General features: G+C 39.5%; 1 long non-coding RNA gene across 1 annotated transcript; it reads left to right on the forward strand.

Moving 5' to 3' along the window:
* Nucleotides 1–1,739: 1,739 nt before the first annotated feature.
* Nucleotides 1,740–15,997, forward strand: LOC133568965 (uncharacterized). The gene is made up of 3 exons (XR_009809715.1): nt 1,740–1,901; nt 15,671–15,764; nt 15,884–15,997. It is a non-coding gene; the product is annotated as an uncharacterized LOC133568965 (long non-coding RNA).
* Nucleotides 15,998–21,937: the final 5,940 nt, after the last annotated feature.

Below are 21,937 nucleotides of genomic sequence, written 5' to 3' on the forward strand. Positions count from 1 at the left end.
CTAGGGAGAAGTACAGAGCGCCAATACATCTTAAAGGCACTGTCTTTCCGTGCAGGCCCAGTCACGCAATATCTACAGCTTTTCACACACTTAAGTGAATGCAAATCATACCTGGTCAACAGCCATGCAGGTCACTCTGAGGGTGGCCGTATAAACAACTTTAACACAGTTACAAATATGCGCCACACTGGGAACCCACACCAAACAAGAGTGACAAACACATTTCGGGAGAACATCCGCATCATAACACCACATAAACACAACAGAACAAATACCCAGACACCCTTGCAGCACTAACTCTTCCGGGACGCTACATTATACACCCTCCCACCTCAACCCAGACCCCCGCAACCCCACCCACCTCAATTTCCTCATGCTCTCTCAGCGAGAGCTTGTCCCAAATTCCAAGCTGCTGTTTTGAGGCGTGTTAAAAAAAATAATGCACTTTGTTACTTCAATAATAAATTTGGCAGTGTCATAAGGGCATTTTTTTCCACAACTTGAGTTGATTTATTCTGGAAAACATTGTTACATTATTTTATGCATCCAGCGGGGCATCACAACAAAAATTAGGCATAATAATGTGTTAATTCCATGACTGTATATATCGGTATCGGTTGATATCGGAATGGGTAATTAAGAGTTGGACAATATCGGAATATCGGATATCGGCAAACAAGCCATTATCGGACATCTCTAATAAATTTATAATGTTAATCATGGTTCTTCTTCTTTGTTGTACTTTGTAGACATTTTAAGTTTGAAGTTTCTTGAAATGGATCATGTTAGTACATTGTTTGATTTATTTGCTGAATCCATTTCATAATTTAATTCCAAATACTGATATACTTTAACTTATTCTGTGTTTTGTAAACTGACTGTTGTAAGTACATACACATAGTTTAAATGACTTTTTCCTTTTAGGTTATGTTTCAGAATTGTTTTACATTTTTAGGTGGTAGGTTACAGTATACTTTGTGCATAATTTTAGCAGTTTGCCAATGAACTATGTCGCGGAATTTCAATATTTACGGTTCAATAAATAAAGGGTTGGAATGTTCTCCATATCCAACTTTATGTATTATTGTAACTGATATTTTTTGTAACATGGTTAATGAATGAAGTGTACTTTTGCAGTTTTTTCCCAATATTTCTGCACAATAACTCAGATATGGTAACACTGTCGAGCAGTAAGGAATATGAAGTGATTTTTTTGGTGATGTTGGTAAAAGCTTTTTTTTTTCAATTCACTAGCCCCACCAGAAATCTGTTTAGCCCCAATTCAGCCCCTCCACCAGCATTTTAAGGACTTATTATAAAAATAAAAACAACAACAACTTTTCTTACCTATTGGTACCTGCTGTTGTGTATTTGGGATCTGCATAAGTCCTGAACATTTGAAATCAAACCATGGAGGCATTGCAGATACTTGCCTTGAATTTGGTTGAGTTTTTCTTTCCTTGATGTGGATCTAAACTAGGATGTTGTTGTGGCCTTTGCAGCCCTTTGAGACACTTGTGATTAAGGGCTATAGACATAACCTTTGATTGATTGATTGGTTTAAGTATATATGTAATGTAGTAACAGGCACATTTAATAATTGCATTTAATATTTATGTATTTTGATCATTTTAATCAAACGTGGTGCATTCATTTAAAAAAGGTATCACATTTGCTTTTTTTTCTACATCACTGATTTCTGCTCACTGCAGACTTCATGAGAGCCAACATAATGAAACATCACTTACTGTACAAGGTATGCTGTCATTAGGATGCAAGCTGCTAAGATGGGGGTAGAAGGAACAAGCACTTTTTGTGTCTTTCTCGCCAGTTCCAGGTCCTAATTGGCTGTCATGGTGTCCCAACTTGTTGGATTACCTACTCAGACGTCTTCTGTGCAGGTCAGATGTATGATTTATGATCTTTAAGAAACTTACAGTCAGGAATGAAGCGAGAAATCAGTAGACCCCTGTGATGATGTAAAGATAGTGACACAAACTTTTTATCATAGCGCCGCTAGGAATAGTTTGTGATAACAATATCACTAATACTTGGTTTATTTTCAAGTCACAAAATGGAGTATTGTTAGCAGTTTTTGGATGGTTATTTATTGGATTTCATGAGCGAACTATTAGAGCTCGCATTGGCTCCGCTGTAAGCAGACTTTTATGTACGTTTACTTAATATTTAGAATACATTAAAAACAAATCCATCCTCTCTAAAGTGAAACTGCACTTTTTTGGGAATTTTTCCTATTGCTCACAATCATTATGAAAGACATGACGAAATGTTTTCTTTTTTTTTTAATGCCTTCTAACTCGTCAATAAACGTAAATAAAAGCCCTCTTTTAGCGCAGTGAATGGGAGGTCCTCTATACATCTAAAATAAACATCCAAAAAGCGCCAACAATACTCCAGTTATATTTCGTGACTTCAATATTAACCAAATATTAGCGATATTGTTATTATAATCGCTAACGCAGACAAACTATTTTTAGTGGCGCCGTGATTAGAGGGAACTAACCGCTTGTGTTGCTGTATTGTCAGCGATGAGCTGCTTTCATGCCCTGGACCTTGAAAGTTTATTCTGGATCATAAATAATACCTCTCATCTGCATAGTAGAAAGATGAATATATGATTCGATGAGTTAGTCAATTTTGGCCTAGAAATGGCGAGTGTCATGTGTTTGCAATCAAGTTCTGTTTAGTTATGTTCTGTTTTGTTTTTGACTCCATTAGTTCCTGTTTTTGCGCACCCTGGTTTGTTTTAGTTTCCATGACTACCAATTGGTTTTCACCTGTTATGTCACGCACCTGGTTCATTTGGATTCATGCACCTGTTAATCACAGCAGCATTATTTAAGCCTGTAGTTGCCAGGCAGTCAGCCTGGCGACATCACCTCCCAAACACCCATGTTATCCATGCCAATGATCTGTACTTTCTCGGTCAAAGTAGGTGTTTTCGTTTTTGTTGTCCATAGATCTGCCATTGAGCGAGTTTTTGTTTTCAGAGCCAAGTTTTGTACCTCCACTGAGAGCACCTTTTGTATATACCCTTTGTTTTTGTAATATTTTTGAGTTAAGATTAAAGATGTCATTACCTTCACGCCATGTCCGGTCCAGTCGCTTTGCAGCAAGGGAAAACAAACCACACCATAGTCCATGTCTTGACAGCGAGAAAGACACAACAAGACCGCGCTTGGTTTTCTTTATCTTTGCAAGGATTACGAGTCATTCATTTAAATGGGAAAATATCAACATCCTAGTAGTCGGTATCTAATGGCAGCAGACATTGTACACTAAGTGATAATTTCATTATAATTGTGGTTTCTCATGAAGTCTGCAAGGAGTATTAATCAGTGATGTGGGTAAAAACAAAAAAAACAAACGTGATGTATTTTTTAAATGAAGATAGATGGATAGTACTTTATTGATTCCTTCAGGAGAGTTCCTTCAGGAAAATTAAAATGCGCCGTGTGTGCTTAAAATGATGAAAATACATAAATATTAAATGTTATTATAAATGTGCCTGTGACTACATTTCATATATACTTACACCATGTACATAAAACCATAATGGAGGTGTTTGGATGTTTTTTTCAGGGCTTTTTACAGGCAGAGTAGAGCGACTCCCTCAGGCTCCATTGTAAGCGGACTTTTGATCGCATTTATTTACTCATAAGAAAGCATAAAAAAAGAAAAAACATATTTGTTTTTGTCTTACATAAGGATAGTGAATGATAGGCGAAATTCCAAAAAAAGTGCAGTTTTCTTTAAGAGATCAAAAGTTTACATACACTTGTAAAGATTGGAGCACATACTTGTTGGTCACAAAAACATTCATGAAGTTTGGTTCTTTTATGAATTTATTATTTATTTATTAAAATGTGAGCAAATCTGCTGGGTCAAAAGTATACATACAGCGATGTTAATATTTGCTTACATGTCCCTTGGCAAGTTTCACTGCAATAAGGCGCGTTTGGAAGCAGTCCTCAAGCTTCTGGCAAGCTTCAGGTTGAATTTTTGACTACTCCTCTTGACAAAATTGGTGCAGTTCAGCTAAATTGTCTGACATGGACTTGTTTCTTCAGCATTTTCCACACGTTTAAGTCAGGACTTTGGGGAGGCGATTCTAAAACCTTAATTGTAGCCTGATTTACCCATTCCTTTACCACTTTTGATGTGCGTTTGGGGTCATTGTCCTGTTGGAACACCCAACTGCGCCCAAGACCCAACCTTCAGACTGATTATTTTAGATTGTCCTGGAGAATTTGGAGGTAATCCTTCATTTTCATTGTCCCATTTACTATCTGTAAAGCACCAGTTCCATTGTCAGGAAAACAGGCCCAGAGCATAATACTACCGCCACCATGCTTGACGGTAGGGATGGTAATCCTGGGATTAAAGGCCTCACCTTTTCTCCTCTAAACATATTGCTGGCTATTGTGGCCAACATAGTCATAGCTATAGTTAATTTCACAAGAGTCACAGTTTGAATTACCTTCTCTTCTGTTTGGTTTCTATTTCGTCTGCTTTAACTTAACAAAAGGTATTCACCCTGACTGTTGTCATTATAACAACTGGGATAGACTCCAGCTCTACACTCAGACACATGCATGATATCATTGGTACATACTAGAGATGCGCGGCTTGCGGTCCCATCCGCGGAGTCTGCGGATAAACAGCGGGTCGGGCGGGTGACATGACAAAAAATGAGATTTTAATTAGATTCGGGCGGGTGGCGGTTGAACCATTCGGAAATATTTGATATACATGGCTCAAAAATTGACACCCTTTACCACTCAAAGGGCCGTTTTGACCCGTATCGCAAAGTAAAGGAGATAACAGGAGCCGCAAACATTCTCGCGAATATCTGCTGGTGGTCACCCAGTTAACAAGAATTAGGGTGTGCAATGAAGCCATTGCCTTTGAGGCCTTCTATATGTATAAACTATATGCCAGTCCAGCAACATGTTGTATGTGGCTTCCGCAGACACACGTACACGACTGCAAGGCATACTGGGTGACACAGAGTACACTGATGGTTGTGATATAAACAATTTTAACACTCTTACTAATATGCGCCACGCTGTGAAGCCACACCAAACAAGAATGACAAACACATTTCGGGAGAACATCCTCACAGTAGCACAACATAAACGCAACACAACAAATACCCAGAATCCTTTGCATCCATGACTATTCCTGAGTATATTATACACCCCGCTAGCACCAAACCCCGCCCCCCCCCCACCCCCTCTTCATTGGTAAGGTGGGCGGGGATGGGGGCGTGGGGATGTAAAATATATTCCGGAAGAGTCATGGATGCAAAGGATCCTGGGTATTTGTTGTGTTGCGTTTATGTCGTGTTACTGTGAGGATGTTCTCCTGAAATGTGTTTGTCATTCTTGTTTGGTGTGGCTTCACAGTGTGGCGCATATTAGTAAGAGTGTTAAAATAGTTTATAGCACAACCATCAGTATACTCTGTGTCACCCAGTATTGCCTTTCAATCTTGTACGTGTTTCTACGGAAGCTGCACGCAACATGTTGCTGGGCTGGCAAACTGTTTGTACATGTTGTTGAAGGTGTCAAAGGCAATGGCTTCATAGCACGCCCTTATTCTCGTTATCTGTATAAAAACCAACAAAGAGTCGCGAGAATGTTTGCTGCTCTCATTGTCTTCTAGACTATGTGAAACGGGTCAAATTAGATCTATGAGTGGTAAAGGCTGCCTACCCCTGATATATAACAACGGGCGGGTGGCGGGCGGTTGCTGTGTTGATAAAATGTTGGTTCGGGTGGACGGCGGGTGGATGACGACTTTAGTGATGCGGTTGCGGATGATATAATTACCTATCTGCGCATCTCTGGTACGTACCATTGGTTCTCAAACAAATACAACCTCAGAAAACACTTGGCTCTCCACCTTAATAGATGATAATACAAGTAATAACAGAAGAAATGAACAAATTAAAAATATGGTTTGACAAAAACAGACTATCCTTGAATCTCAGTAAGACTAAAATAATGCTATTTGGTAACAGTAGAAGAGAAAGTCAAACACAAATACAGATGGACGGAGCAGATATTGAAAGTGTAAAATAAAACACATTTTTGGGTGTAATAATAGATGATAAAATGAACTGTAAATCCATGCATCCATCCATTTCCTACCGCTTATTCCCTTTGGGGTCACTGGTACCTATCTTAGCTACAATCGGGCGGAAGGCGGGGTACACCCTGGACAAGTCGCCAGTTCATCGCAGTGAACTGGAAATCTCATGTAAAAAATATACAACATAAAGTAGCAAGAAACACATCAACAAAGAATGAAGCAAAACATGTTCTGGACCAAAAATCATTTCATATTCTTGACTGCTCGCTAGTGTTACCATTATTGTGCAGAAATATGGGAAAACAATTACAAATGTGCGCTTCATTCACTAATTGTGTTACAAAAACATCAACTTAAATAATACATCATGTTGGATATAGAGAACATCCATCCATCCATCCATCCATTTACTACCTCTTGTCCCTTTCGGAGTCGCAGGGGTGTTGGAGCCTATCTGAGCTGCATTCGGGTGGAAGGCGGACTACACCCTGGGCAAGTCACCACCTCATCACAGGGCCATAGAAACCCTTTATTTATTAAATCACAATTATTGAAATTCAACGATTTGGTGCATTTGCAAACAGCACAAATTATGTATAAAGTAAACTATAACCTTTGACCCAAGAATGTACAACAATTCGGTAACATTTTAGTATGGGTAATATATTCACCATTAATTAGTTGCTTATTAAAGTAAAACATAATTAATTTGGAGTTATTTGGACACTAGGCGAACACATACGGGTTAGGGTTACTAATAAGCAATAATTCTGAGGGTATTGAGGGAACACTCTTAATTAATGGCTTACTGGTTGTATAATAAGGCCCATGCAGAATAAGGCATTAGTAAGTACTTATAATGACTAATTAATAACCAATATATTACTAATTTGCATGCTTATAAGCAAGTAATTATTGATGAATATGTTCCCAATACTAAAGTGTTATCAGCAATTATTCTCAACAAAAGATAAATTAAAAACATTGTATGCTCGTACAACATTTTAAACTTTTAGCATATCTGTATGTGGAGTTAAATTATGGAATGGATTAACCAAAGCAATCAAACAAAACTACAAGTGCACAAAGTACACAGAACAAGAATTATGATGAACATCTTGAACCCTTTTTTTTTCTTAAAACAAAGATTATTTATGTATTTTTTATTTGTTTGCTTACTATAGTATTTATTTGTTCACTGTTCTGTTACGGATAAGACGGTTGGATAAAATCGCTATGGTATGAAAAGGCGAAGGATTAAATAAGATCTGCTTCTCCCTACTCTTTTTCGAAAAGTGCTGTAATGACACAACCGGAATTGTGCGATGCATTACGTTGTATTGTATGCATGTTCTAAATAAACTGGAATTGAACTGAACTGATAATGACCAACATTATAAAAAAAAGCAGTGCCGTAGGTCAAATATTCATTTAAAACAAGGCAGAGGTTTTATTTAACAATTTTATTTAAAATGTTGCCCACTGTAACATTAAACATGTCATGTTCCGTGGTCACATTTTGTTAAGTTATGTTCTGTTTGGTTTTTGGACTCTTGCTTGTTTTGTCACAATGACGACCAATTAGTTCACCTGATTCATTTGGACTTACGCACCTGATTTGTTTCGGACTCACGCAACCGTGTTAATGATGTCACCATTATTTAAGCCTGTAGTTGCCAGGCAGTCGGCTTGGCGACATCATTCTTGATTCACCCCTGATACTCTGGACTCAGTTTATGCCAGAGCTCTTGATATCAAAGTTCATGCGGTTCTGCTCACGTCACCGTAAGTGTAGTTTTTTTATTGTTTTATGTCCATAGTTCTACCTTTGTGCTAGTTTGTTTTTCTTAGCCAAGTTTGTTCTCCGCCTTGTGCGCGCCTTTTGTCTGTTCCTTTTTTTTTTTAAGTAAAATTAAATCATGTCTTTACCTGCAAGCCTTGTCTGGTCCACTCGCTTTGCACCATGGGAAAACAAACCGGGCCAAAGTCCCAGTGATGACAAAACACAATTTTCCTTAAAGGGGAACATTATCACAATTTCAAAAGGGTTAAAAACAATAAAAATCAGTTCCCAGTGGCTTGTTGTATTTTTTGAAGTTTCTTTCAAAATTTTACCGGTCCCGGAATATCCCTAAAAAAAGCTTTAAAGTGCCTTTTTTTCGTTCTTTGCAAAGACACTATCCATTTTCCTGTGACGTCATACAGTGCTGCCAATGTAAACAAACAATGGCGAATACCACAGCAAGATATAGTGACATTAGCTCGGATTCAGACTCTGATTTCAGCGGCTTAAGCGATTCAACAGATTACGCATGTTTTGAAACGAATGGTTGGAGTATGAAAGTATTGAAGAAGAAACTGAAGCTATTGAGCGAATAGCTATTGGCGCTATTCATAGCCATAGCATGGCCGAATAGCTGCGTTAGCATCGCCGGTAAAATGTGCGGACCAAACGATCAGGACTTTGGCATCTTGTGACACTGGAGCAACTTAAATCCTTCGATTGGTAAGTGTTTTTTTTGCATTAAATGTGGGTGGAAGGAAACGTAATATAGTTGCAAATGCATCTGCAGGTTATCCATACATCTCTGTGCCATGTCTGCTTTAGCACCGCCGGTAAATAGCATGTTAGCATCGATTAGCGTAGCATGTTAGCATCGATTAGCTGGCAGTCACGCCGCAACCAAATATGTCTGATTAGCACATAAGTCAACAACATCAACAAAACTCACCTTTGTGATTTTGTTGACTTTATCGTTGCAAATGAATCTGCAGGTTATCCATACATCTCTGTGCCATGTCTGTCATCGCCGGTAAAATGTGGAGACACTCTGGCACATTCAATGGGGGTCTGGCGGCAGACGCTTTTGCATCTTCGGGCCAGTGGTGAATCCCTCCCTGTTAGTGTTGTTACACCCTCCGACAACACACCAACAAGGCATGATGTCTCCAAGGTTCCAAAAAATAGTCGAAAAAAAGGAAAATAACAGAGCTGAGACCCGGTGTTTGCAATGTGTTGAAAATGAAAAAGGCGGCTGTATTACCTCCGTGACGTCACGTTCTGACGTCATCGACAAAAGAGCCATAAACAGAAAGGCGTTTAATTCGCCAGAATTCACCCATTTAGAGTTCAGAAATCGGTTAAAAAAATATATGGTCTTTTTTCTGCACCATCAAGGTATATATTGACGCTTGCATAGGTCTGGTGATAATGTTCCCCTTTAAATATTGAATTAAATAAAATACATCGCACATTTTTTGGCGTATCACAAGATTAAGCCTGCGTATCACTGGTTTGAGAGTCAGTGCCGTATACTGTTCAAAGTTAAAGTACGACACTTTCCTCACACAAAAAGTGCAACAATGTTAACATTAATTAGGCCGTCAGGTGTCCGGTTAGGTCAGTTTAGCCACGTACAGCGAGGAAACATTTTGCGGTTTCCACGGCAACAGCCCGTCAACTCGGTATCTGACTGTCGGATGTGTTCTATTCATCGTGTTGCTATTCAAACGCTGTCAGTCATGGATGCTGTCTTGCTGAGCTTCACGCAGTAGAAGCTCTCAAAACAGATTAAGTATTTTCGCTTGTAAGACACAGCGAGACTACAAGGACAACTTTCCTTGTGTGGTTCTGGTACTTATTGCCCACTTGAAGGACGAATTTAGTGGTCCATATGGGCGAGTGGGTGGTGCCTGCTGCATGGATCGTTAGCACAGGCTGTCAGGTGACGACACATCGAGGCTAATTGACAGCCGCAGTAGACGCTGGGATGTTGTGCTGTGACATTTGGTGGCCTAATGAAGCAGGTGAAGCAGCTTAGCTGGCCAAACAGCAAAATACAAGCTGGTAAACATTCCAAGGGGTCAGTTCAGCAGTGCTGTCGATGACGGCTGTGCGCTGTGCTATTTTGTGTGCTTCGTTGAATCGTACTTGCCAACGCTCCCGATTTTCCCGGGAGACTACCGAATTTCAGTGGCCCTCCTGAAAATCTCCCGGGCCAACCAAATCTCTCGAATTTCTCCCGATTTCCAATCAGACAACAATATTGAGGGCGTGCCTTAAAGGCACAATGCAAAGAGTCAGTGTTCAAAAACAAGGGAAAAAAAATACAAAAATGAGGGGAATTTTTTCGAACTAAGCAAAATTATCTGTCAATTGAACAAGAAAATTTGGCTTGTCAAGACTTTCCAAAACAAGTAAAATTAGCTAACCTCAATGAACCAACAAATACTGTCACGACTTGGACTATGGTACAGGTTTGTTTTCCTGTGGTGCAAATCGACTGAAGGTAATGAAATATTTTATTATTAACTCGGAAAAAAGGAACAAACAAAAGGCGCTTTCAGCAGAGGTTCAAAACTTGGCTTTGAAAACAAAACTATTACTACAACGTAAACTATGGGACATAAAAGAAAACTTGCAAACTATGGCATGAATAACGAAAACTTACTTGGAACGAGGGATTTTGGGTTAGTGCGTCTGCCTCACAATACGAAGGTCCTGAGTAGTCCTGGGTTCAATCCCGGGATCGGGATCTTTCTGTGTGGAGTGTGCATGTCCTCCCCGTGAATGTGTGGGTTCTCTCCAGGTACTGTGGCTTCCTCCCACCTCTAAAAACATGCACCTGGGGATAGGTTGATTGGCAACACTAAATTGGCCCTAGTGTGTGAATGTGAGTGTGAATGTTGTCTGTCTATCTGTGTTGGCCCTGCGATGAGGTGGCGACTTGTCCAGGGTGTACGCCGCCTTCCGCCTGATTGTAGCTGAGATAGGCACCAGCCCCCCGCGACTCCAAACGGAATAAGCGGTAGAAATGGATGGATGGATACTTGGAACGAGATATGGGCATGGATCATCAGCACAGATAGCTAGGGTGTGTTGAGGGTGAAGTCGCCAGGCTGACTGCCTGGCAACTACAGGCTTAAACAGTGCTGTTATTATTGACAGGTGTGTGAGTCCAAACAAATGAGCCAGGTGAAACTAATGGTTGTCATGGAAACTAAAACAAACCAGGGTGCGCAAAAACATGAACTAATGGGGTCAAAAACCAAACAGAACATAACTAAACAGAACATGATCACAAAGACATGACAAATACCTTTAAATAAGTATATTCTCACTAATAACAAGTGCACTTTCCTTGGTAGAAAAACAAAAGAGACTTTTTTGCTCAATATGTTGAAAAATATTATTAAATTAAGTAAATGCTAGTTCCATTATCTTGACATAATGAAATGCGCTCGGCATTACATTTCCTGAAACCAGCAAACTTATACTAAAAACAAATTTATTTTTCTTAACGGAAAGGCAACCGCTTGATCTCGGGTTCTCCTAGCCACTAAGGCAAATCATATTGTGTAAAAATGCATTTTTTCATCGACAACATGACATAATCGCGCCAAGTGTGTGCTCGTTCAGTCAATTAGTGTGCATATATACAGCCCTGCCCCCGGCCAAAATGTTTTTTATTGTAATTTTGAAGAATTTATCTGAATGTGCATAAACCTTTTCTGTTCAAAATTGTTAGAAATGTCACATGTTAAATGTTTAAATATTAACTGTCAGTTGAATGTACTTTACCAACTGTACTACTCTGTGAGTACGTATTTTCTATTGTTTCATTGAAAATAAAACAGCAAAGTCCATTTGACTGTCATCTGTTTTAATTATGAGACAGAATAGTGTCAAAGTCATGTTTTATTTTCATGCTTGAAATAAGATATTATTGATTTAAAAAAGTAGTTTTATACAACAGTTGATATTCTAGTTTCAAGCATGTTTTACTCAATGTAGGTCTTACATCTCAGCAACAAGCTGTAATATCTTATTGAGATAATTTAGGACCAAAACCCTTAAAACAAGTAAAACACTCAAACATAAAATTTGCTTCGTGAGAAGAAGTATCTCATCAGACAGAAAATAAGCAAATATCACCCTTATTTAAAGATATTTAATATTACTTAGATTTCAGTTTTTGCAGTTCACTGTCTTTAGCGGCCTCACTTACCTGAAAAGGAGACTATTATATATGTCTCCGTTATCCATAGTTTTATCTATAACCCATAAAGTAGTCCGGCACGGAGCTATTTCTCAGCGTGTTTATTCCAGCCAACACGTTAATACACTGACACACAACATCCGGATTCCCATCATGCATTGCTTCAAAACTACAGCAAGTAGTAATGTCCAAAAACATAACAGAGTCGAGGCGGAAGAACGAAGAAGAGACATGGCGATGACAAGTAAGAAAAAGAAGTACGCTTGCAAGTTCCAAAATGATTGGAAAAAATAATTTCAGTTCATCCAGGACAGCTCGAAGGGGAAGAGGTATGGTGCCTGCAAATTTTGTCGATCAGACTTCTCCTTTGAGCATGGTGGCCGAATGTGTGTATATATATATATATATATATATATATATATGCAAGTGTGCTTTCAACCCGCTTTAGCCCTTCTCCAACATTGTTTTAGTCTTATTAAATTATACAAAGCATCTATTATTTTTATTTCACCGCTTCACTTTTAAGCGAGCTTAGCTTTGCGTTGCTAGCCCCGTCACCACCACTCCCAAGACGGCAAGAGATTACACTCGGAGAAAGAAAAAGTGTGGCTTTGTGTACTTCATGCACCCTTTTAATGCTACGAGTGAATGTTGGATCATGGGTGTCGAACTCATTTTAGATCGGGGGGCTACATGGAGAAAAATCTACTTCCAAGTGAGCCGGACTGGTAAAATCAGGTCATGATAACTTAAAAATGAAGACAACTTCAGATTGTTTTCCTTGTTTAGAAATAGAACAAGCACATTCTGAAAATGTACAAATCATAATGTTGTTGTTTTTTTTTTTACAATTACATGTTGAGGTAAATAGTATTTCATCTTCATTTGTCATTAGTTATACTTTCTAAATAAATTATGTGATAATGTTTATCAGTCAACTCGTTGATATTCATGTTCAATCTATCAAGATAAAAAAATTAAAATCAAAATCAAATTATGGAATGTTATTTATGTAGTTTGCTCATTTTCCTTGACTGGTGCACTAACATCATGTGGTTTATTATTTTTTATATATGCAGCATAATGTACAAAGATACAAATAATTGCTATTGGGACATCTAGTGGACACATTTAGAACAGCAGTTTCTTTCATTCAAAAATGTCGACACCGGAATGCGAACAGGTAGGTTTGACACCCGTGCTTTCCTCTACACCTGGCGGATTGAACATGAACATCAACGAGTTAACCTAACCGTTAAGCTAAAAAGCAAACTGGCCGGCATGCATAAAACGGCAATGAATATCGTAGGGAGGAAAGAATATGAGCCTATACAGAGCATCTATGAGCAGGCAGTTAGGAAAAAAGCTAAGAAAATGATTTCCAATTCACAACACCCACTCTTCCCTGAATATGGAACCCTGCCATCGGGGAGAAGACTCCGGGTCCCACTATGCAAATCTAACCGCCTTAAATTATCATTTGTCCCAGCCTCCATTAAGCTGACCAACAATGTGCAATAGAATGTTAATACATAGGTAAGCACTTTTTTTTTTAGCACATAGCACTTTAGAAATAAACACTTTAGCACACAGCACTTTATCCATGAGCTCTAGTGCAATGCACACTGGTACTTTATCTCCATACTGTAGATTTTATGCCTACATCAAAGTGCCACCCATGTCTCTCAAGCTCCATGTTCTGATGTTTACATGTTTAAATGTTAGTTGTTTGGTTTTAGTTGTGTCTGTGCTTGTGTTTTTGTTCTGTTGTTTTTGTGTATGTCAAGAAAGCAATGATGCACTGTGTCCAAGACAAATTTCCCCGCGGGGACAATAAAGTTGAAAGTTGAACCTTGAACCTTGAACCTTAATCCATCACCCTTCTAGGCCTTATTCAGACATCATCAGCAATTTCTAAGAGTTTGTTGGTGACTGAGTGCAACATGCAGATAATGTAGTTGTCATTGGACATTTTAATAGAATACCTCAAATATCGCACTTCAGTCTAATCAACATTTGAAATCTTACTCAAATAATACATGAACCCACATATTTCAACGGAAATACAAACCCCGTTTCCATATGAGTTGGGGAATTGTGTTAGATAAAAATATGAACGGAATACAATGATTTGCAAATCTTTTTCAACCCATATTCAGTTGAATATGCTACAAAGACAACATATTTGATGTTCAAGCTGATAAACTTTTTTTTTTTGTTGCAAATAATTATTAACTTTATAATTTGATGCCAGCAACACGTGAAGCTCTACATAAAACAAGAATGGGAAAGAATTCCACTTTCAAAGCTTCAACAATTAGTTTCCTCAGTTCCCAAACATTTATTGAGTGTTGTTAAAATAAAAGGTGATGTAACACAGTGGTGAACATGCCCTTTCCCAACTACTTTGGCACGTGTTGTAGCCATGAAATTCTAAGATAATTATTATTTGCAAAAAAAAAAAAAATAAAGTTTATGAGTTCAAACATCAAATATCTTGTCTTTGTAGCATATTCAACTGAATATGGGTTAAAAAGGATTTACAAATCAGTGTATTCCATTTATATGTACATCTGACACAATTTCCCAACTCATATGGAAACGGGGTTTGTACAATAGACTTAATCTGGGGTGTTACCGTCTCTAAAGTTTTGGTGCTTTCATACACCACAGCAATGTCCAGTCACTACCTCATTAAATCTGAAGTTCTGACCCATTGTCAACGTTTCTGAGAATAACCAATGCTTTTGCAGCCGTAGCATCAATGCTGCTACAACCACGACTCTCTCTGGCCTACTGTCTTCGGTAATGGCACCTAATTATGTGGGCTCTATTGATAGCCTCACTGTTGACTGTAATGATACCTTGCGCAATGCTATTTATGGTATAGCACCCATTAAGCTAAAAAAAAAAGGCCCCTAAAAAGCGTACCCCCTGGTTGACGGAAGAAGCCAGAGCTCTTGAACAATCGTGTACAAAGCTGGAAGGCAAATGTCGTGCGACAAGATTGGAGGTATGTTGTCTGGCACAGAGTGATATTTTAATTACTTTTTTCTCTTGTTTAGCGAAAACTAATTATTACTACAATCTCATCTGTCTCAATAAAAACCCTAAATATTTATTTACACAGCAGCATCGTTACCCAACCCCTTCTCCTAGTAGTTCCACACACTCTGTTAAAGACGTTACCTGCCAGCTACAACTGGGTCTTTTAAACACAAATGCAACTGTGTGGATTACATCAAATGTTCTCCGAAATAATATCGCTCATTTTAAAGATAATGGAACTCTTATGACTCAAAACAAAAATGTCTGTTTGACCCACTTTCTGGGAAACTTATGGAGCTGTTTGTAATATTAGGGCCATCAGTGCTGAATACTATTAACTTATCACTATCCTCCGGTACTGTTCTCCTAGCATTCACAACAGTGTTGATTTGTTCTTGTTAGAATAATCATGTATATATAATACCACACAACTTTAGTATGCTTAAAGTCCGTTGCTATAGTTATTAGTTATTGTGCTCAAGCTGCATTTTTTCTATCTGATTAAGGACAAATCTTCTTGTCTGAGGGGTTGCCTCAGCCGCAGATGTTATCTTTGTTTTGGCCCGCTAACAGCCAAAGACTTCAAGGACCTCAACGAAGGTAAGATGACAGCACGCATACGAAGCAGAAACAAGGCAATCACAAGGCCCCAGCACATTCCGTCACGTATTGTGCGTACTGGACCTGCTTTGCATGATATATGTGACCACTCCTTTTAGAGGCGGCCTCAGTGATGTTGACTGTTGAACTCCTGAATAAACAGAGGGACGCGGGAGCTGTACCTTAGAGCGTAGGGCGAGACGGTGACTAAGTGTGCAGCTCCATGCCTTCTCCTCATGAGCTAAATTGAACTCTGTCTCTGCATGATTCCTTGCTTCTTGTCTGATTAATAAAGGTCATCAGTGTTTGAACCTGATAGTTCTCTGCTTAACAGACCTAACCTCAACTCTGACCTCTTGCTAAATGGTCAGTGTCGCACCTCTCCTTTAGCTCTAAAATCCTCTAAAAAAAATGTGAGTCCTTGCAGTCGGGTCTCAGGGAAAATTACTCTAATAAGCTGGCAATCGCAAAAGTGACCAATGATTTCTTAACAGCTATGGATGTCGATGTGTCATCTGTATTGCTGCTACTTGATCTCAGCGGTGCCTTCGATACCGTTGATCATAACATTCTATTAGAACGCATCAAATCACGTATTGGTATGTCAGAATTAGCTTTTTCCTTGTTAAGCTCCTATCCCACTTAAAGGATATATTGTGTATCCCATAATGACGTGACCTCGGAGCATGCTAAGGTCACCCGTGATGTCCCACAAAGGTTTGGTTCTTGGCCCTGTACTCTTTAGCATCTACAGTATATCCTGCTGCTTGGTGACATCACACGCTTTCACCGATGACACCCAACACGCCAGATTGTAGTCATCTGGAGGCGTGTCTTAATGGAATCAAACAATGGACGTCTGGCAAATGTTTGCATCTTATCGCAAAGAAAACAGAGATCTTGATTATCGGTCCTACTCGACACAGGCACTTGTTTACGAACACCACCCTAAATTTAGAAAATAAAACAATTGTCCAAAGTGATCCGGTAAAAAAATCTTGCATCATTTTTTTAACCCAATTGTCTCTTTTCAGCTGCACATTAAGAATGTTACTAAGACAGCCTATAAAATCTATAAAATATGTCCCAAAACAATAAAAAGAACAAAAAACTTGAAATAAATGAGGAAAACAAACCAAAATAAAAAGCAATATTAATATCACTAAAGTTTGAATCTGCCAAGGTTGCCCTTTATCACCGATTCTGTTCATAACTTTTATGGACCGAATTTCTAAGCGCAGTTAGGGCGTTGAAGGTACCTGGTTTGGTGGCTGCAGGATTAGGTCTCTGCTATTTGCAGATGATGTGGTCCTGATGGCTTCATCTGTCCAAGATCTTTAGCTCTCACTGGATCGGTCCAAGTCCTAGTCCATGGTTCTCGCCCGGGAAAGGGTGGAGTGCCATCTCCGGGTTGGGGAGGAGATCTTGCCCCAAGTGGAGGAGTTCAAGTAACTCGCAGTCTTGTTCACAAGTGAGGGAAGAGTGGATCGTGAGATCGACAGGCGGATCGATGCGGCGTCTTCAATAATGTGGATGCTGTATCAATCCGTTGTGGTGAAGAAGGAGCTGAGCCGGAAGGCAAAGCTCTCAATTTACCGGTCGATCTACATTCCCATCCTCACCTACGGTCATGGGCTTTGGGTTGTGAACGAAAGGACAAGATCACCGGTACAAGCGGCCAATATGAGTTTCCTCTGCCGGTTGGAAGGGCTCTTCCTTAGAGATAGGGTGAGAAGCTCTCTCATCCGGGAGGAGCTCAAAGTAAAGCCTCTGCTCCGAGAGGAGCCAGATGAGGTGGTTCGGGTATCTGCTCAGGATGCCACCTGGGGAGGTGTTTCGGGGATGCCCAATTGGTAGGAGGCCACGGGGAAGACCCCGCACATGTTGGGAAGACTATGTCTCCCGGCTGGCCTGGGAACGCCTCGGGATCCCCCGGGAAGAGCTGGACGAAGTGGCTGGGGAGAGGGAAGTCTAGGCTTCTCTGCTTAGTCTGCTGCCTCTGCGACCCAACCTCGGATAAGCGGAAGAAGATGGATGGATGGATGGATGGATAATATCACTAAAGCCAAAATAAATACGGACTACATCACATTGGAAACAAAAAATATATAAACTACAATAACTACAAAACTAAACAAATTAAATCAACAAAACAATAATTAAAATCAATATAGAGGGAAACAAAATTGCTGAAATAGTGCTCCAAATAACTAGTATACAAAAAGAGAACATAACCATTATTTTGGTATCTAGGGTAGTGCGCTAATAATTTTGCCCAGGTGGCACTTTCGTTCCGTTTTTTTGGTTATGCTATAGCGTCCTCAAAAATCTAAACATTTAAAAGCAATACTGAAGTTCATGCATGTTTTAAATAAAAGTAACGGAATTAGATTTTTAAGATCTTTCGAAATCAAATTTACGAACTTTCATAATATTTAAGGAGAATTTTAGACATTTTAAGGCCTCTAAATTCTAATTGTTGGATTTATTAGACTTAGACTTCACTTTTTTGTCATTCAAATTTGAACTTTACAGTACAGATAATAACGGATTTTCGTTGCATTAGCTCATGGTAGTGCAGGATAAAAACGCAATAAGGTGCAGATATAAATAAATATATTACTGTACAGACAAATATATTGCCTGACGTTTTGAGACTTTTCAAGACCTTACAGTCTGTGTGTGTTTGTGTGTTTGTGTGAGTGTGTGTGTTCCCTAGCTGCTGTAGCTACCTCTCTGAGCATAAATGTTTACTCCAGTCTTACTATTGACTTCAGCGCTGCTTCCTGCTCGCTCCCATTTGCGTGGTCACTTCCTATCCGCGTATTTTTTATTTAATTTAAATATTTTTGGAATCAAATACGGATATCCATGTCGAACACAACAGCTTACTGGCGACTCTATCAGTCACTGCAACCATGATTGTCAGCAGGCCCGGCCCGGCCCTAACCAACCTGGCGCCCTAGGCAAGATTTTAGGTGGCGCCCCCCCACATCGGCAGTGAAGTGTATATACTCACAAGAAACCGAATAGCTTTGTCTTTGACCTTTTTTTTTTTACTTAAAGAAAGCAAATTAACAATCAGAATAGTTAACAAGATATAAAAAAATATGAATAAATAAATGAATACAAAAAATAAAAAATGAATATGAGAAATACAATATTTTTGACATACATTTAAAACGTTTCAACAAGATGCATAAAATAAATTAAAAATACAATATAAATAAGGCTGTATGATGTTAACGTCATTATCTTCCTCTTTATGCTCTACCTATCTTGTACAAAACTTTTTTGAACCACATCTAAACTACTGTAATATTTTCTGGTGTAACACCTTCCCTACCTACCTTCACAAATTAGAATCCATGCAAAAGAAAATTATACGGGCCCTGTCAGGGTCCAAGTTTAATGCCCCCACTCGTCATCTATTTCATAAATATCATCTCTTAAGACAGACAGAGTTCAATATTTATCAAAATGCTTGTTTAACCTATCAAGTCATTTACAGGCTGAATCTTAGGCTCTGTAGTTTGGTTCCTATCTACCATCCCCAGCATGCCCACAACACTCCTAACTTAGATCTGATAACAGGTAAACATCGTTTACTGGCTTGTTCCGCTCGCAGTGTCGTATGCAGGGGACCAAAGATTTGGAACCAGCTTAATGAGAGCCTCAAGATGCTGTATCCATTCTCCAACTTCAAAAAGAAACTGAAAAATGACCTATTAACCACATATCTTTAATGCCTCATGTGGGGTCGACTACTGTTGGGTTTTGCATGGTTGAATGAATGTATGTATGTATGTGTATGCTTGCTTTAGTACTATTTTCTTGTGTTTATCATATTGCGTTGTTGTTGTTTTGTTTTTGTTTTTTGTTGTTGTGGTTGCTACCATATTTGATCTTTCCATGTATATATTGTCCTTTGGACCCCTGTCAAAAGCTTCTTCTAGCTTATTTGGGGGACCCTTTCACGTACCAACATCTTTAAATGATGATATTCACCACTATTGTAAATGTTATATGGTATTGTGAATAAACTTGTAAAACTCGTAAATGATATGCAAATTAGATTAGATTCAATTTATTGTCATCATTACAGTGAAATGCTGAATAGCAGAATGCAAAGTAACAGTATAATATATTATATGAGAATGTTATGTTATGATTATCTTTAAGCGAATCACAGCAGTGCTCAAATTAAAAAACAGCATTCCCTCTCATGTGATATTGCTTATTTAACATTAAAGATGTGCACTTTAACAACTAGGCTTACAACTATACCTAATATATAAAGGGGTGGAAAAGTGACTATTACCTGCAGGGCAAACATTAGCTAACCAGAAGGCAATAACAATGTAAACAAAAAACACCTGCTTAAAATATCTAATACAAATGTCCCTGATGGAATTTAAGGTGGGAGTACTGTAATTATCTAACGTTACATTATTATTTTCCATAACAATTTAGCCCCTTCCACAATAGTAACCCGACGTTAAAACAGAACTAGCTATTTATTGATTAGCAATTGCCGAATCATGTAACATTAGCATAATGCTAAAAAGCCAGGTTACTATCACATTCTGTAACAGACAAATAATTTCATGTAGGCTAACGTTACCTACCTCTGTCCTCCTCTTCTTTTCTCTTTTTTCTTCCCTGGGCACCTGACAGTTTTGGCCGTTTTGACATCTTGTGTAGATTTTTTGATGTGGTGACTTCCAAAAAAAGAGTCATGATACGGGAAGGGGTGGAGGGGGGGCGCACCGTGAGGGGGAAGGGGGGGGGGGGGGGGGGGTGTAATGTTGTAACAAATAATATTTATATTAAATAGGCTTTACCTTGCATTTTAATTAAGGTGGGATTATTTTTTGTATTTAGAAATAATAGTACCATTTTTTTTTTTCCTCCAATATTTGTGGCACTGGCGTGGCGCCCCCTGATGGACGGCGCCCTTAGCATTTGCCTATACGGCCTATGCCAGTGGTTCTCAAATGGGGGTACGCGTACCCCTGGGGGTACTTGAAGGTATGCCAAGGGGTACGTGAGATTTTTTTTAATATTCTAAAAAATAGCAACAATTCAAGAATCCTTTATAAGTAGATTTATTGAATAATACTTCAACAAAATATGAATGTAAATTCATAAACTGTGAAAAAAAATACAACTACAATATTCAGTGTTGAAAGCTAGATTTTTTCTGGACATATTCCATAAATATTGATGTTAAAGATTTATTTTTTTGTGAAGAAATGTCTAGAATCCGCATTGCTGGCATAAGGTCGGACACGTTTCCAGTGAGGGTTGGACTCCGCCAAGGCTGTCCTTTGTCACCGATTCTGTTCATAACTTTTATGGACAGAATTTCTAGGCGCAGCCAAGGCGTTGAGGGGATCCGGTTTGGTGGCCACGGGATTAGGTCTCTGCTTTTTGCAGATGATGTAGTCCTGATGGCTTCATCTGGCCGGGATCTTCAGCTCTCACTGGATCGGTTCGCAGCCGAGTGTGAAGCGACCGGATTGAGAATCAGCACCTCCAAGTCCGAGTCCATGGTTCTCGCCCGGAAAAGGGCGGAATGCCATCTCCGGGTTGGAGAGGAGACCCTGCCCCAAGTGGAGGAGTTCAAGTACCTAGGAGTCTTGTTCACGAGTGGGGGAAGAGTGGATCGTGAGATCGACAGGCGGATCGGTGCGGCGTCTTCAGTAATGCGGACGTTGTATCGATCCGTTGTGGTGAAGAAGGAGCTGAGCCGGAAGGCAAAACTCTCAATTTACCGGTCGATCTACGTTCCCATCCTCACCTATGGTCATGAGCTTTGGGTTATGACCGAAAGGATAAGATCACGGGTACAAGCGGCCGAAATGAGTTTCCTCCGCCGGGTGGCGGGGCTCTCCCTTAGAGATAGGGTGAGAAGCTCTGCCATCCGGGAGGAACTCAACGTAAAGCCGCTGCTCCTCCACATCGAGAGGAGCCAGATGAGGTGGTTCGGGCATCTGGTCAGGATGCCACCCGAACGCCTCCCTAGGGATGTGTTTAGGGCACGTCCAGCTGGTAGGAGGCCACGGGGAAGACCCAGGACACGTTGGGAAGACTATGTCTCCCGGCTGGCCTGGGAACGCCTCGGGATCCCCGGGAAGAGCTAGACGAAGTGGCTGGAGATAGGGAAGTCT

Source organism: Nerophis ophidion, linkage group LG14 (genome assembly GCF_033978795.1).
Source record: "Nerophis ophidion isolate RoL-2023_Sa linkage group LG14, RoL_Noph_v1.0, whole genome shotgun sequence".
In the NCBI taxonomy this organism is placed as follows: domain Eukaryota; kingdom Metazoa; phylum Chordata; class Actinopteri; order Syngnathiformes; family Syngnathidae; genus Nerophis; species Nerophis ophidion.